The sequence below is a fragment of the Mirounga leonina genome, unplaced genomic scaffold (genome assembly GCF_011800145.1).
Source record: "Mirounga leonina isolate KUSES-001 unplaced genomic scaffold, KU_Mleo_1.0 Mir_174, whole genome shotgun sequence".
Classification (NCBI taxonomy): domain Eukaryota; kingdom Metazoa; phylum Chordata; class Mammalia; order Carnivora; family Phocidae; genus Mirounga; species Mirounga leonina.
This window is the reverse complement of record NW_023270451.1, coordinates 48,823,160-48,840,602: the sequence shown is the minus strand read 5'-3', so window position 1 is coordinate 48,840,602 and position 17,443 is coordinate 48,823,160. Positions and strand designations below refer to the sequence as shown.

The 17,443-nt window shown below is 42.1% G+C and overlaps 1 pseudogene; it reads right to left on the bottom strand.

The window, feature by feature from the left end:
* Positions 1-2,915: 2,915 nt before the first annotated feature.
* LOC118021368 lies at positions 2,916-3,427 on the bottom strand (annotated as a pseudogene).
* Positions 3,428-17,443: the final 14,016 nt, after the last annotated feature.

Here is a 17,443-nt window from a genome sequence, read left to right as displayed (position 1 = left end):
CAGTTCCCTACTCTGGGCTCAAATCACATACCTGTGGGGATTAGTTCTTTGGGGGTTAGGGCAGCACCATCTCCAGTGTTCCTTATTTACATGTAAATCTCCCGGGGAATGGGAGTTGCATTCAGTTGCGCTCTGGGAGTAACGTCTTAGCAGGTGTCTTATACACCTGCTCTGCTCTGAGGGATGAGGAAGGGCAGAAAGGATGGGCACAAGGAAGAGAAGGAGACTTTGGGGAAGGATACAGAAGTGAGAAAAGCTTAAGGACTCCAGGCCCCCTCGAAGGCAAGAGGAGAACAGAAGATGAATATTGATTTCTGCTGAACTGACTCCCAAGGCTCTGTGAAGGAGCCAAGACGTTTCTGCAGATTTTGAAAAATGTTGGCATCAATATCCCTATTACTGGATGCTAATGATACATGTTGGCTCTGAATAGAGAAGGAACCCAGAAGGATCTTTCAGCCGTCTTGGCTGTTTCTTGTGTGTAACTGATACCCAACTGATACCTATCTCCCTGTTTCCAGTCTGGTTCCCTTCTCTGCACTGTTTCCAGAATAACTGTTCTAAAGGCTTTTGAAAGATGGTTTTAGAAACTCCTTTTATTGTGAAATATAACACACATTCACAAAAGTGCACAAAACATAAATATATAGCTTAAAGAGCAGTTAGAACATGTAAGTGCCACCCAGAGCAAGAAATAGAGTGCTGTCCATCCCTCTTCTGCATGCCGCCTCTCAAAGATAGCGCTTCCCTCCCCACAAAGGTACCCTGGTCTTAGCTTTTATAAAAAGTAGTTTTCTTGCTTTGCTTAAGAATTGTATCATCTAGGGGCGCCTGGGTGGCTCAGTCGGCTAAGCGGCTGCCTTCGGCTCAGGTCATGATCCCAGGATCCTGGGATCGAGCCCCGCATCGGGCTCCCTGCTCAGCGGGAAGCCTGCTTCTCCCTCTCCCTCTGCCTGTCACTCTGCCTACCTGTGCTGTCTCTCTATCTCTCTGTCAAATAAATAAATAAAATCTTAAAAAAAAAAAAAAGAATTGTATCATCTATGTGTGCATCCCCAAACACAGTAGTTTAATTTTGGTTGGCTTTGAATTTTATATGAATCAAATTATATATAATATCTTTTGGTATCAATCTTCTTTACTTTTATGTTATGTTTTTTTCATTTTTGTTACTGTAAAGTTTCCTACTGTGTGAAATATACCATCATCTGTTTATTCTACTGTTGGTGGGCATTTGCTTTGCCTCCAATTGGGGTTCTTATAATCACTGCTATTATGAATATTCTTTCACATATATCACGGTGCGTATAATTACACTCTTCTGTGGCGTGTGTACTGAGGAATGGAATTTCAAGGTCATGGGATATAGGCATCCTTAAGTTTACTAGTTAAAGGTACATAATTTTCTGGAATGGTTGTACTAATTACTCACCCACTAGAACAGAATGAGAATTTCTGTTGTTCCATGTGCTCACCAGTACTCGATATTTGTCAAAGTTTTACATTTTTGCCAGTCTGGTGGGTGTATATTATTTTCCTTTTGTGGTTTAATTTACCTTCTCCTGACTTTTAATGGGATTAAACATTATAAATGTTTACTGGCTATTTGGACCACTTCGTTCCTGAAGTCCAGTCTTGCCCATTTGCCTGTCTTCCATTGTTTTTTTCTTACTGATTAGCATGAGTTTTTTTATATTCTAAATACTTGATCTTGCTCAGTTATATGTGTTACAAACATCCTCTCCAGTCTACAGCTTGCCTTTTCACTCTCCCTATGATGGCTTTCGATGAACAGAGTTTCTAACTTTAAGTAATCAAATTTATTGCTCTTTTTCTTTATGAGCTGTGGTTTTTGTTTTGTTTAAGAGCTATTTCCCTATTCAGAGATCTTCAAGATATTCTCCTACATTATCTCCTTAAGGTTGTTTTCTCTTCACAGTCAGATCCATAATCCACCTAGAACCACTTTTGCATAAATCCACTAGGCTTTCATTTGAATTTTCTCCCATGTAAACACCCAACTGTCCTAGTATCATGTATTGGAAAGAGCACCCTTTCCCCATCTCTCTGAAATGCTGCCTCTAAAAGAAATCAAGTTTTCCAAATGCGGCCATCCTCTTCTGGACTCTTTTTCTGTTCCATTTGCTAATTTGTCCACCCTGGAGACTACCACAGCCTTTACTATTATAGGTTTATGATAAGGTTTGCTATCTGGTTCATCAAGGTTTTCCCTTTTTTTCGTCTTGGTCAAGAGTGTCTTGGATATTCTTGGCACTTTGCATTTCTATATACATTTTTAGAGGTACCTCGTCAGGCTTTACAGAACTCCTGGTGAAGCTTTGATGGTCACTGTATTAATATTGTACATCAATTAGAGAAGAATAGATAATTTTATGGTATTCAGTCTTCCAAACAGTATTAATGATATATTTCTTTCTTTCTTTATATTTCTACATATTATATCTCTCAATAATATTAAAATTTCCCCATAGAGATTTACACATCTTTTATAAATTTATTCCTGGAAACTTAATCCTTTAAGTCTATTGTAAATAATAATTGAAAAGTTTATTTTTTTTATTTGTTGCTGTTATGTGGGAATGATAGAGATTTTTGCATATGGAATTTGTATCCTGTTACCTTATTAAACCTTGTGATTAATTCTGATCATTTATCTGCATATATTATTTTGTATATTGCACTACACATATATATCAATAATATTGGTTTTTATCATTCATTATTAATCCTTATATCATTTATCTTATTTATTTTGTTTGCTTTACAGCATTGGCTAGGATCTCAGGACAAGGTTGAGTAGAAATGATGATGTTAGCATTGTTAACTCATTCTTTATTTTATTTTATTTATTATTATTATTATTATTTTTTACAGTCTTGAGGTCTTTTATCTTCTTTACATTTATCATGCCATAAATTCATAGGGAATGGGTTCCAGCAGTTCGGGCTCCTTTCCATTAGTTCTCACAAAGTGTGCTTCTCTGGGTGGGGCAGGCTGGCACTTCAGTTGAACCCAAGTACATTTCTCTTTGGCTTCCTTCTTTTTCTGATCATTTTCTTTCACACGCTTCAGGAAGCTATCTCGGCTCTTTGAGTGTTTAATATGCTCAATGCGTACATTAATTCTCTTGGCAAGAATCTTGCCCTTAACTTGTTTGTTTACAACAATGCCAACAGCATGCTGAGTAACATTGTAGACTCTTCCAGTTTTGCCATGGTAACATTTGTGGGGCATTCCTTTTCGAACAGTGCCCATTCCCTTGATGTCCACAATATCACCTTTCTTATTGATTCACATGTATGTGGCCAAAGGAACAACTCCATGTTTTCTAAAAGGTCTAGAGAACATATAGCGGGTACCTCTCCTCTTTCCCTTTGTGTTGGTCATTTTGGCGAATTACTGGAAGATGGTGGTTCCGCTCATTCTTTATTTTAAAGAGAACACCCTCAAAGTTTCATCATTAGATTTTGGGGTACATAACCTTTAAAGTTATTTAGGAATTTCTTTTTATCTCAAGTTTGTGAATTTTTTTTATATGCCTGGATGTCAAATAATTTTATCAAACATTTTCCCTGCTTCCATTAAGTTGATAATACATTGTTTGTTTAATCATTTCATCTATTAGTGTAATGAGTTATTGAATGATTTTCTAATGTTAAGCCAACTTTGCATTCCTGGAATGAATGGAACCTGGTCACAAGTGTTAGTCTTTATTTTTCTGGATTTGGTTTGCTAGTATCTTATTTGGAGTTTTTGTATTTATTTTCATGAAAAAATTGGCTTGTAATTTTCCTTTTTGTAATGTCTTTGTAGGACTTTGGCATTAAGTATTTTTAGTCTCAAAAGTAATTTTAAAATTCACCCTTTTTCTACTTTCCTGAAGAGTGTGTAACATTAGGGGTTGCTTTGTACTTAAATGGTGGTTGAACTTCACAGTGAAGGCATATTTTTTCTTTATGGTACTACTCAGATTATCTGTTTCTTCTTATGTCCATTATGGTAAGTTGTCCCATCCATGTCTGTTTTCCATTTTTTGGCATAAGCTTAATCATGATATACTTTTATTATCCCTTTATTGATTCCAGGACCTACAGTGACATCCTTAAAAAAAAAAAAAGATACTGCTTACTTTGCCTTCTCATTTTTTTCCCTTTGACCAATCTCACCAAAGGTTTATTTTTATTATTTTTTCAGTGAGCAGAATTCTACCTTTGTTGAATCTTTTGAATCATGCTTATTTTCCATTTCCTTAATTTTACTCCTACTCATTATTTCCTTCCTTAGCTTTCCTTTAGGTTTATTTTGGTGATTCTTTTTTTCTAACTTCATGAAATAGATGATTTGTTCATTGTCTTCAGATTTTTCCTCTTTTAAATATTATTTTGTCTGTATCCCACACATCTGACATATAATTTCATTATCACTCAGTGTAACGGTTTTCTAACTTCCATATACTTTCTTCTTTGACCGTAAGTTATCGAGAAGTGTATTTCCTAATTTCCAAACATATGGTAACTTTCTTGTTATTGTTCTGGCATAATTGCATTATGATCCGAGAAATTTGACTGTATGAGCTCAGTCTTTCAAAAGTTTTGAAGACTGCTTCACTTGTGCTTTAAAAGCCCGACTACTCTGAGGTGTTAGGGCAAAGGGCTTTCTGTGTTATTCACATTGTTGAAATTATCTAGATCATTTCTAATTTTTGCTTCAGTTACTGGAATTAAGTGTGATAAAATTCCCCACGAGGCTAGGGGTTGGCTTATTGATTTTGTAGTTTTGAGCACTTTGCAAAATAGGTATTTGAAGCCATGTTGTTAAATGCACAGAAATTGAGAATTATTGTATCATCCTATTGAACTAAAACACTGATCATTTGCAGCGTCCCTGTTTAACTCGACTGATGCTTTATACCTTAAAGTTTATTTAGTCTTTGTTAACACAGTCCCACGAGCGTTCTTTTGGTACTGTTTGCATTGAATGTCTTAATTCCTTCTTTTACTTTCACACTTCCTGTGTCCTTGTGTTTTAAGCATGTCTTTTGTAAAGGACAGATTCGTTTGTTTTAAATCCAGCCTGACAATCTTTGATTAACTGGAGCATTTAATCTGCTTACATTTATTACCGTTACTAACATATTTGGATTAAAAAACCCTGCCATCTTCCTCTGCACTCTCTATTTGTCCCAGCTCTTCATATTCCCCTTTCTTTCTTTTCTTGCCTTCCTTCAGACTGCTTGAGCCATTTTATCATTCTGTTTTCCTTCTCTTTTAGTTTAGAAGCTACATACCTCTTCGATTCTTTTATTTTACAACGTGCCTTCTGGAAATGACAATATGCATTGTGGGTGTATCGATGGCTAATGGTAATCTATATTCTACTCTCATTCCACGTAATTCAAGGACTTGTAAGCAATTTCACTACATTTAGTTTTCTCTAGACATATGCTCTTGTGTGTAGAAATGGTAATACTGAGTCACACCTCCTGGGAACCTCTCAGAGGGTCCCTGAGCAGTCCGAAAACCATGAGACTACACCAGCCAAGGCGCTGTCCACATTAACATTCTATAAGCATGGAGCTGCACTTCTAAAATGTTAACTGGACCAGCCCTGTTGTGGATAATGCATTTTAAAAATGCAATCGCAGAGCAATGAGGCATGGGCTTTTCATGATTCCCAAGGCAAGGAGGTTGGCGCCTAAATGGGGCTATCTCCTTTTAATCAAATGCATTGAAAAGCAGTAGGGAACACGGGGAGATCTGCACATCAAATGAGATATATTCAGATGATGATAAAAGAACTGCAGTTGCCAGCAGGTCTGTAGCTCACCTAAGATGATTCTAGAAGTACCCAATCACTTTACTTCGTGCTATAAGTGTTTTTGTTTTTCTGTTTCCTCAGCAGACCCAGGCTCGTAGCCCCTTTCCATACCGGGCATGCAGAAGGAAAAAGCAAAGTCATTTCTGTGGATGTGTGTACAAAGTTGTCAAAATGAAGGGAGGCAGAAAGTTTAAGCTGCATGTTTGTTTGCTTTAAAAGGGGAGACAAACCATAGGAGACTCTTGACTCCAAGAAACAAACTGAGGGCTTTGCAAAGGGAGGTGAGCGGGGGGATGGGGAAACTCGGTGATGGGCACTAAGGAGGGCACGTGATGTGAGGAACACTGGGTGTTATACGCAACTAATGAATCATTGAACACTATATCAAAAACTAAAGATGTACTATATGGTGGCTAATTGAATTTAAATTAAACAAATAAAATAAAAGGGACACTCTTTTTCTCATGATTGATTTCAAATTGAAGCCATTAAAAAGATGTTTCCACTTTCTGGAAAAAAAAAATAGTGGGGCATGTTGCTTGGTGAAATTAAACTTCAATTAAATTATGCTTCACACAAGCCCTGAAAGCAGAGGAGCTTTTTACCATTCATGTTTAATTTGGTTCAGTAAAGTGGACACAGTTTTTCTATAGCACGGCTAAATATATTAAGCACACCTACTCTTGTTATCCTGAATTTTCACCTGTGCCCGAAGCTATGAGATAATGTAACCACAGACCTCTGTGACACCTCGGTGTAGGCAGTAAGCATCTTTATTTGGCATAGCGCCTTGCTGGCTTCTCTGACCCCACTTGGGCATCCACGGCCCCCCACAATGACATCACTGCACTAAGCTTCTCATTTTCTCCAGGAGCTCAAACTGTATTTCTCGATTGGGAAATGTTTCTCTGACTTCATACTGATAGATGGGGAAGTTATAAAGGGCAAATGACTCAGTGTTGAGTCACCAAGTCATTGGTCCCCTGGGGAAAGAATTTCAGAAGGTCTGACTCTCTGGGTGTCATTTAAACCATTTTGGTCTCAGCACTGTATCTATAAAGAACCTACAAGATCCTCTGCTCCAGCCTTATTCTGTTGCCATCTTTCAGATGAGACGATGGAAGCCCAAAGACATTAAATGATTTTTCCCAAGGTCAGAAGACTAGTAATTACCAGTGTTCCCATAATGTTTAAATCGGATTTCCCCAAGCTTAGCAGATACGTGGGAGATGAGGATTCCAGAATCCACACCAGTACAAAGCAAGCTTTGTTTTAGCGACACCTTCTCCTATAGCAATGTGAGCTGTTATCTCACTGATGTCCAGTCTTCTCAGGGAATGAGAGACACGGCATTAGAGCAAACTACAAAATCGCATTCCCAGTTTCTAAAAGAACACAAAGCCCCCTCACTCCACTCTCTCCTTCACTGTCAGACTCTACTGATGGATGAGGTAGGCGCGTAATGTCTCTCGCAGACCAGAACTTGACAGAGATTGAAAGCATCTCTCAGGAGAACCCAGGCCCCTGTTTTGCCACCCAGGACACCTGCCAGATTTTGCTCTGTTAATTGGCTTCCATGCAGGCAGCTATTTTAGCAACGATTCTGTGTGGGTCTTCGGCGGCACGTCCTGATTTAAAGTGAAACGTTGAAAAGTACGTCTCGACCACTCACACCGTCTGGGGTTGCTCACATTTAGCTGGCTGGACAGAAGGGGAGGGAGCCTTCAAAACTATTGTGTCGACATAAAACTAGATTTTTCAGTCTCCTCAATTCAGAGAATAAGTCTCAGAGAGATAGTGACTGAGGAGTCTGATTTCTGCCTAAAGAGATACTTTCCCTAAGGACAGAAGGAATTGGGAAGAGAGTTTGTGGAAAAAATGCCACTGTGACCTTAAACATACAGTTTCTGGGTTGACACCATAATGAGGACTGGAGTGCTATTAAAATATACTGCACATTTTAATGACTCCACTAGAGCGGTAGGCCAAAAAAAAAAAAAAAAGACTTAAGCTCAGAATAATTCTGGGAAGGAGGATTTTGCCAAGGAGATTTTAATGTCAAGAAACTATGTGAGGCTAAAAATAAGGAGCTCACGCACATTCCAGAGCCGTGGGTGGGGATGTATATATAATCAAATTAAATTATGCCATTTCCACTTAGGAAAAAATCTGATGGCAAAAATTGACTAGAAAACATTTAGTCATATTTCACTTGGATTAAGCTTATAAATACCAAACTCCAGACTTGTCAAAATAAACCCCACCAGCACTTTCTGGCCGAGGTGTTAGATAGACAATGGCTGCAATGTGCAAAACCAATAGCTTACGGGAACATCGTGCCTGGAAAAGCCTCAGGGACTCAGCTCTCAACTAAAGAGAGGGTTCAGAGAGGTCAGAGGGGAAGAGGTGACCCTGCAGGATGAGGACTGGAGCCCAGAGTAGCCCAAATGTGGAAAGCTGAGGGAGGGGCTGTCCGGGAGCCCCAAAGACGTGTGAAACCCAGGTCCCAACTCTCAGAGACTGGAGGTCTGGGGCCCATGACTTTTTAGTATTATTATTTTTTCCCATCAGAGAAAGTACCCCTTAATTTTAACCTTCCTCTAGAGGGCCAGCATTGGGTTCTTTTGACAAATCATTGATTGATACAACAGGACTGTGAGGTTAGGTGCTGCTGACACACCCAGCTGCAAACTGAGGCCTTGCGCAGAGGAGATCCAACGTACCTGTGCCTGGGAATGAATTAGTTGCCATTTTAAGGATAAACATCTTCTTGGCTACAACTGCTGAACTGCCAATCCAAAAGTGGGGGGAAAATCTAGGCTTCAACAAGTCTTAATTTACATCTTAAGTTGTAATTAGGAGACTCTTGTAGTACAACCGTACTTCTTTAGTCCCCTCTGCTTGCCCAAGCCTGGACCTTGGGCCAGAGATGCCTCTGTCCATTGGGTTCTGGTGTTGACCAGTGGGAAGGAGGGCTGGGAATCGCGGGGAAGGAGGGAGCATCTTTCTTGGATGGCATGAATAGTTGGTGACCTCACATTGGCCAGTACTTGCTGAAGCAGGTGACACACACTCCTTAGGATGCTTGCCTTGTGCATCTCCCAAGTGATGGAAGGAACAGGATGGAGAAATCAGCTCAAGCTCCATGCACACACCCAAGGTGGTGACAGGGATCCAGAATTGCTGATGGGGCTCAGCCTAGCAATCCTACTGCCCCAGAGTCTAGATAAATTCTGGCTTGGATAGAACCTGCATCTCGTGCCTCTTAGTTCTCTCCTGGAATGTCATTCTGGAATCCCGTGATGTTTGCTTCCCTAGAGAAAGAATAAATCAGGGAGGGAAAAATAATTTGACCTGATGAAAAGGGAAGTAAGGATGTTAAACAATAATAGTTATGGAGGATGTATTGAGGATCAAACACTGTTGAAGCACTTTGCATGTGATACCACCCCCTCCCCCCGACCCCCCCACCCGCCCCCACACACACCTTCCTTCCCCACCCATCACAGCCCTCCTTCCCAATGGTCAGTACCAGAGTCTGGGTAGGCACTGCGACTAGCCCCATTTTATAGGCAAGGACACTGAGTTTTATGGAAGTTAAATAACTTGCTCAAGGTAAACACATAGCTATGAATCAGCAATGGTGGGATTTGAAACTTAGACACGGGCATCAAAACCAAGCCTTAAACCATTTTACTATTCTATCTCCTATGGATCTCTCTACCTACTCTCCATAGCTTATGCAGTAAAACAGCTGCAAAAGAGCAAAAATGACTGAGTAGTTGTGGGAGGGATCTAATTTCAGCGTTGGTACTTACTTTTCATATAACCTCCGTAATGTCACTTACCTTCATGAGCCTTCCTCTGTTTATCTATATATAACATAGTAATAATGCTTTGGGTCCTGCTATCCCCACAGCATCGTATTGAGGAAATTCATGTTGGGAAGCTTTGAGCAAAAGAAAGTTCTTCCATGCATGACCTGATTAAGATGGTTGCTATCGCAGGTGAGGTGGTATAGGAGAAAGAGCATAGAGCATGACCTGAACCTGGGTTTGAATTTGTCACACTAGCGAGCCTTTCTGACCCTCAAGCATCTCAACTATTACCTGAAAAGACGCATGTTGGAGTCCAAGTACAGTGGCTATCTGCATTGGCCCAGGCAGGAGTGCCCCTTACCTGCAGGGAAAGCTGATGGAGCTGCTGAAGACACAGTAGATGAGAGGGTTGATGGCGCTATTCAAGGCTGGCAGGTCCTGAATGATCACAGAGGCAGAGAAGCGTTCCTTGGTGTCTGGAAGAAGACTGAAATTGTCCCATATGTCGAAGAAGAAGTGTGGACTCTAACAGCAGATGAAGGCTGGGGAGAAGAGAGCCGTTAGCACCATAGCAGACTCAGCTGGGTCTCACCACTGAAAGCGGTGACCCCAAGTCGAGCTCCAAATAGGAGGTTCCTTAGCACCTGAGATCTCTCAGAAATATTTAGAACATGTGTGTTAACGTTAATGTCATGTTTACTCACACACATGCACATATACACAGGCATGCGTACACAGCCCACAGATACGTTGCTAGAGTTGAGTGAATCTGTAAAGGGAGGGTTCGATTTGACCCCTGTTGTGAGTCCTATTGGAAAGGTTGGGAACTGCTCGGCATGGCCTCAGCTTCGCATCCCACATAGTGTGAAAGGAAAACCAGCAAAACTCTTTGGAGGCTCTATGAGAAAAAAACAAAACAAAACAAAAGAACAGGAAGCATTTTGACCAATAGTGACTCCTGGTTTTAGGGTATGGCGGGGGAAAAGGTGGTGCCTAACATTTTCAAAGCACAATCTGGCTTCATCACAATGTTCTTAATTTTCTTTTCCATTTCTAAGTCAGCCACTCCAGAAAATAGCTGCCCTCTACCCCTCTCCAAGTCAGTCTGTGTGTGAGCCCCTGATTCTGTTTGTCTCCAAATCCTCAGAGGAAATGGGTGGTATATGGGGAGATCCAGAGCATGACAGTGAATTTTATGGGTCACCTTGACTGGGTCAGGTGGTGCCCAGATATTTAGTGAAACACTATTTCTCAGTGTTTCTGGATGAGATGAACATTTGAATTGGTAGGCTAAGAAAAGCAGACCATCCTCTTCAATGTGCGTGACCCCCTTCAATCCCTGGAAGGCTTGAATAGAACAAAAAGCTGAGTGAGAGAGGATTCATACTGCCTGCTTGACTACCTTTTAGCTGGGACATCATTCTTCTCCTGCCTTCCTTCACACTCAGACTCGGACTGGAACTACACCATCGGCTCTCCTGGGTCTGCAGAACCTGGGACTTCTCAGCTCTGTAATCATGTGAGCCAATTCCTTCTAATAATTCTCTTTACATACATGTATATCTCTTCTTTCTCTGGGGAACTGGACTAATACCCACATGCACCGAGGTAAAGAGTCTTGGGGCTGACTAGACATGGACGTGTCCTCTTCTGCTTTCTTGCTACATCCTCTCCACCCTCCCTCTCCCCCTTTCTCACCCATAGGACTTTTCTTCAGAGAAGTCAGGGTTCCTTCGCCATCTGCTTGCAGGGGCCTACTTTCCCCTGTAACTGTTTGACCGGCGTGTGTTTATTCCCCAGGCCTTGGCAATGGACTAAAGAGGAGCAACTGAAACACAAAGACCACTGAGCATTCTGGGCACTGGCGGTTAAGCTTAGCATTGGCCTAGAATAGTGGTTCTGGGGCATGAAAGGGCAAAATTGCCTTTTGGGGGCATTTTGAAAAAAATGTGCATGTTTATGTATGTGCATGTGTGGGGTTGGTGGGGGATCTGGTTTGCCCAGGGATACTAGTCCTTCTGTGTGGGGCAGGCCATCCCACCAATGTCCCATATGTCCTTTGAATGTCCAAGTGAGCATTTATGTAGCAGAGAACTCTGTTTATAATTACTCCAGTCTGGAAACCTAACTCTGTTTTATATATGAACACAAATATTTTTAAGAAATAGTGAATTTTCCAGAAAGGCAATTCTTTTGCAAAGGGAGGAAAGATTACTTTTTCTAATTTGGAACTTTAGCAGGATTTATTTACCTGCTCAGAAAATCAAGTCCCTGACAGCAATGTTGCTTTATTTTCATGTCTTTATGAAAACACACCTGTATTGATTTTCCTTTGTAGCTGTTATTACATCTAGCTGCCTACTTCATTATTCTTCTAGTGTAGCTGTGGCCAAGTATTTACATATTGAAATCTGCTCTGTTTTATTATACATTATTTTCTCTCTGGTCCTCCTTTGTGTTCTTACATATTGATATTCTAAGACTTGTTAGGTGGATAGTATTAATTATACATTTCATTTCAGGATGGTAAAGGGGCATTCCAAGATATCTGTTATAGGAAGGGCTGGTTTGGTCTGACTGGGCTGTTAACACTGGCTGACCCTCTTGGGGGCCTCTCTGCTCTCCGACGAAAGGACCCTCAGGGTCTGAGCAGATGGTTCCTGATTACAAATAATTATGTCGGCTCTGGAACACATGTATAACATTTATGTCCTGACTCAACATCCAGGGGATGTGTATCTCTATTTCTGACCATCTGCGAAGGCAAGAGAATCTTTGTGCTACTTGATCAGCTGTTGGGAAAGGACTGTGAGCCCCGGTGGTTGTATCTGCTTTCGCCCCAGCTCTGCCTGCATTGCTGTTTTGCACCTCTATCCTGCTGGCTGAGTCCCTCTGCGCCTGGTCTGTTTGGCATTTTGGAATGGCATCTCAGAAAGGTGAGATTGATTATTTCGGTGATCTGATACACAGCTAAGACAAAAGGCCTGCTTTCTTAGGCTCCCAGGAGCTGCCAGAGGGGTAGGGAGGGAAGTATTTGAGCTACATAAAAAGAAAATCGCACAAATCCCTTTCCTTCTTGCATATCCTAATTCATTTGTTCCCAGCAAATATTAATGAAGCACCTAGTGTATGTGGGATCTTATTTCAAGCTTTGGTGATGATAATATAAGGAACACAAAAGCAAAAGTCATTGCTCTCATGGATTTAAACCAGTGGGGGGACAGACAGTAAGCAGACCAACAGATAAAATGTTCAGGTAGAAGTGGGAGGAGGAAGAAAAATACGGCTGGGTAAAGACTAGAGGAGGGCTATTTAAGACTTGTGAAGGAGGCCTGGCTGAGGAGGAAGCACTGTTGGGAAACAAAATGATGTGAGGAGGGAGCCAGGCCATCTGGAGCAGAGTATTTCAGGTGGTGGAAACAGCACGGGGTCCCCCAGGTGCAAACAAGTGGACATTTTGAAGAAATAGCAAGAAGACCAATGCAACTGGGATAAAATGAGCAAGGAGGAGAGCGCTGGGAGTGAGGCTGGAGACCTGGCTGAGGGATAGATCACACATCTATCCCTCAATAAAACTGTAGGGTTTTATTCCAATGTAATGGGAAGCCAAAGGTGGGTTTGCAGGATAGTGATGATACCTGATTTACAATCTTGAAAGACCACATTGGTTGTTTTGCAGAAAAGGAATAAAGAGAAGACCAGTTATAATGTTCTAGGCAGAAATTTGTAGAAGCTTTGACTAAGACAGGAGTTGGATAGATAGTGAGGACTGGTTGGGTTTGAGAGCTATTTTGCAGGTAGAGCCTTCAGGCCTTGCTGATGCACTAGTCATGTGGGATGTCTGAGAAATAGAATAACAACAGATAGATGACCCTTAGGTTTTTGATATAGACACTGGGTGAAAGATGGTGTCATTTACTGAAATAGGGACAATTGGGGGAAGAGTTACTTTGTGTAGGGGAGGAAAACATGTCAAGAATTTTAGTTTGACATGTTGACTATGATAAGCTTATCAGAAATGCAAATCAAGATCTCAAGTAGAAATCATAAATAGAATTTCTAAGCAAAGGAAGTGTTCTTAAAAAGAGAAACTGATTACATGTTGCTTACAAGTCAAGATGAAGATTGAGAATTGACACTGGCCTTTTAGAGGTTGTGATGACCTTGCTGAAAGTGGTTTCAGGAGTGACAGGAGAGGAAGCGGATGGAAACAGGCTCCAGAGAATGAGAGGTAAAACATGGAAGAGTTGTGTTAGAAGAGACTCGGTGACTCAGTGGAGTTCACCGAGCGGCCTCCTGCACAATATTTACATGCATACGATCTAGTTAAGGGGAGACCTGTTGGGGAGGGGAGATAACGAGAGGGCTGAAATTCTTGAGGAGGCAGCACGGAATGGGATTTGGGGCTCCAGCAATCATTCTGGGCTTAGAAAGAAGCAGTGCCAGTTGATTCACCGGAATAGGAGAAAAGACAGAGCACATTGTAGAAAGGCAGATAGGTCGAGGGATGCGAAGGTGGGAGGATGAAGGGGTTCTATTGTATTTTCTTAGTGAAATATGAAGCAAGGTCATTAACTAAGAGGGAGTAAGGGCGAGGAAGCTTCGAAGGTTTGAGAATAGCAAAGAATACACACCAATCTGACACATATTATGTGCTCTAGAAATACCGTTTTTTTCCTAAGATGAAGTGATGTTATGGGTCTTAGGAGTAGAGAGAAAGGGGAGAAGGCCAAGTGGCCATCAGGAAGGGACTTGTAGTGACCCTGCAATTAAGTATCCAGAAGAAATGGAATGCCACTTCTGTCTTTCTTTGCTCTTAAACTTCAGCCTTAGGGGAGAATATGTCTCAGAGAATGCAACAGGGTCAACTGGGTAATTGTGAGCATCATTCAGCTAGTTATGACTTAATCAACTTTCTCCAAATTATCCACACCCCATGGTCTTGGTGGGCAACTATAGTCCTAAAGGGAAGGATCGGGAACCACTGTCTGCCCTTGAAGGAGACACAAGTGGATGGATAAATTCCACACATTCCTCTCCAGTCAGACAAAGGTAGAGTGCCTGCAGACAAATTCCTTTCTTGTGTGGACTCTCCACCACCAGCTCCTGGGACAAGCTTGCTTTTGGAATGTTCACACGGTTCTGCAACACAAAGAGGGAATTTGCTTACAGAATGATGACAGTGCTATACTTGATGGGCTTTGATTTTTGCCTTTGAGATGAGCCCTCGGTGGTAACTGGTGCACAGCTTTCCATCTGGAGATACAGAAGGGGAATGTTGAAATGGAGTGGTGTTTTTGCCAATAGGAACATCATAGGTTAGATCCACAGCTGTCATGGGACCACTTAGATCCTGCTCACCTCTGCCTGGGAGGACCTCCTTGAGTATTAGAGTAAAGATGGCTTTGAGCCGGATGCTAGAAACTGCTCAGGTTGCAGCTTAATATAAAATGCAAATGCATTGGGACATCCAGACTTTCTCCAGAGTCTTGCCTGAATGCCCTGAATCAGCCAAAGCTGGAATTAGCCTTGTGACCTGGAATTAGCCAGGGGGCAATGCTGAGCTACCCATCCAGTCACTTCAGGAACTTAGGGCAAAGACATTTTCTTAGAATGGTTACCCCAGACTTATTCGTTCATCTAACTCAGAAGATCCACTCTCAACAAAAGCTCAAGCCAGGGATATGAAAAACAAAACAAAACAAAACAACCTGTCCCAAGTAGGAACCTGGATATATAATTTAATTCTACGTGGGCTGTTGTTTGATGGTAAACACACGAGGGGTACGTGTGTATACCAATCTATTAGAGTATAAGCTTGATGGAGGCAGGAACTTTGTTTTCTTCACTGCTGTATCCTCTAAACTTAGTGAGTGATTAATATATATTTGTTGAATCAATGAATACAAACCACTCTCTAGTTAAGAAGTAGTGGTAAAATAAAAGTTGATTAGGGTGGACAGAATTCAGAGTGATAGCTCTTAGTGAAAGGAGTGTGTAGATGGTACATTTGGGAATGGAGATGTTGGACGCAGGGTCCCTTGCCACTGCGGAAGAGTTTTTTCACTGTCAGAGCTTCTGCCAGGCAATATGGCGCCTTTGTGAAAATTGGGAAAAGGTGCCCTTCCTGTGGATGCCCGCAACCTTGCCCCAGCACACCCTTAGTGAGGGAAGCAGGGATGGGATGCCAGACCCATGCACCCTTAGCTGGATGCCACTGATTGGGGCTCAATGAGCACGACCCTAGCAGTGGCCCATGTCAAAGGCCTACCCGGGGCACCTGTCATGTGGGGCAGGATTGTACATTGTACATTGCTGTGCTTGCCTGTCCTCACTACAGTGTTCAGATTCCACATTTGAAATTTATTTTAATCCCAGGGAAACTGGTCTGAAGTTTATCTTTGCAGTATTATTCTAGACCCTCTCCAGTCTAATCCAGCCCAATCTGACCAACATGGCACATCTGCCAAAAGATAAGGACTGAACAGAAGAGGCTAAGATAGAGTTCCTGTTCTCTAGGAGGTTTCAGTCCAGCAGGAAAGGTCACACACTGTCCTGGGTGAGGACAAGCCTGGCTGACATGAGGGAGAGGAAAACCAGCTGTGAGGGAGAGAGCCATCCGCCGTTGTTATGCGGGGAAGGCTGCAGGGCAGATGCAGAGAATCCAGAGGTGGAACTGGGGGGTGTGGGAGTGAGATTGGGACAGACACGTGAAGCAGAGTGAGTGTCCTCACCCAAGACGTGGAAACCAGAAAATGTCAGATGTATTTGGACCATGAGGGAGTCACCTCACTTGGTTGGAGCTTAAAAGGATATTGATTTTCGGGGTGGGGGGTGGAGAACTGAGGCCGAAGTGGAAAGATCTAGAATGTCTTCCCAGGGAGTCTGGGCTGAATTTCTGAGGCGACCGCAAACCACTGGATCTTCTGAGTCTTTCCACAGTGTGAACATTTACTCACTGGAGAGGACAAACGGTTATCAGGAATAATGGGAAGAAGCTTTTATGTTCAATAAGCTGCAATGCTAATTAGAACTGGTGTTTTCTTTCTTAATGTATACCTTGTGAGGCCACTCTTAGGAACTGTTAGAGCTTCAAATTATTCTGTGCATTTCACAGAACCGCAAGACTTCATGGCATAAGGAAGCAAACGTCGCAGAAGCATTTACCGCAGCGGTTAAGCTGGGGGCGATATTGCCCCTGAGGGTTACATTTGCCAATGTCCGGACACATTTTTGGTTGTCTCAGTGTGCGGGGGGGGGGGGGGGGGCTGCTATTGGCATCTAGTGTGTAGAGGTGAGGAATGCTGCTAAACATCCTTAGATGCATAGGAGAGTAAAACAGAATTATCTAGTCCCAAACACCAATAGTGCCAAAGTTGAAAAACCCTGATTTCCATGGTGGTCTCCTGGGAAGGAGACAGGCTCCAAGGTCAGACCTGAATATACTTTCCAGCTCTACCAATCACCAGCTGTGTAACCTTAGGCAACGACCAACCGTTTCCAGCTTCAGATTCCCAGTTTAAAAAACAAGGCATAAAATACCAAACTCAGAGGCTTTTTAAAAAGGGGCAGAGGGAGGGAATCTTACAAGCAAATTCTCCACTGAGCATGGAGCCCCACACGGGGCTGGATCCCACGACTGATCCCACAACCCTGAGATCGTGATCTGATCATGACCAAGAGTTGAACGCTTAACCGACTGAGCCACCCAGGCGCCCTGCACCAAACTCAGAGTTTTGAAGATAAAAACAAAATATGTATTTAAGATGACAAGCCCTATGCTGAGA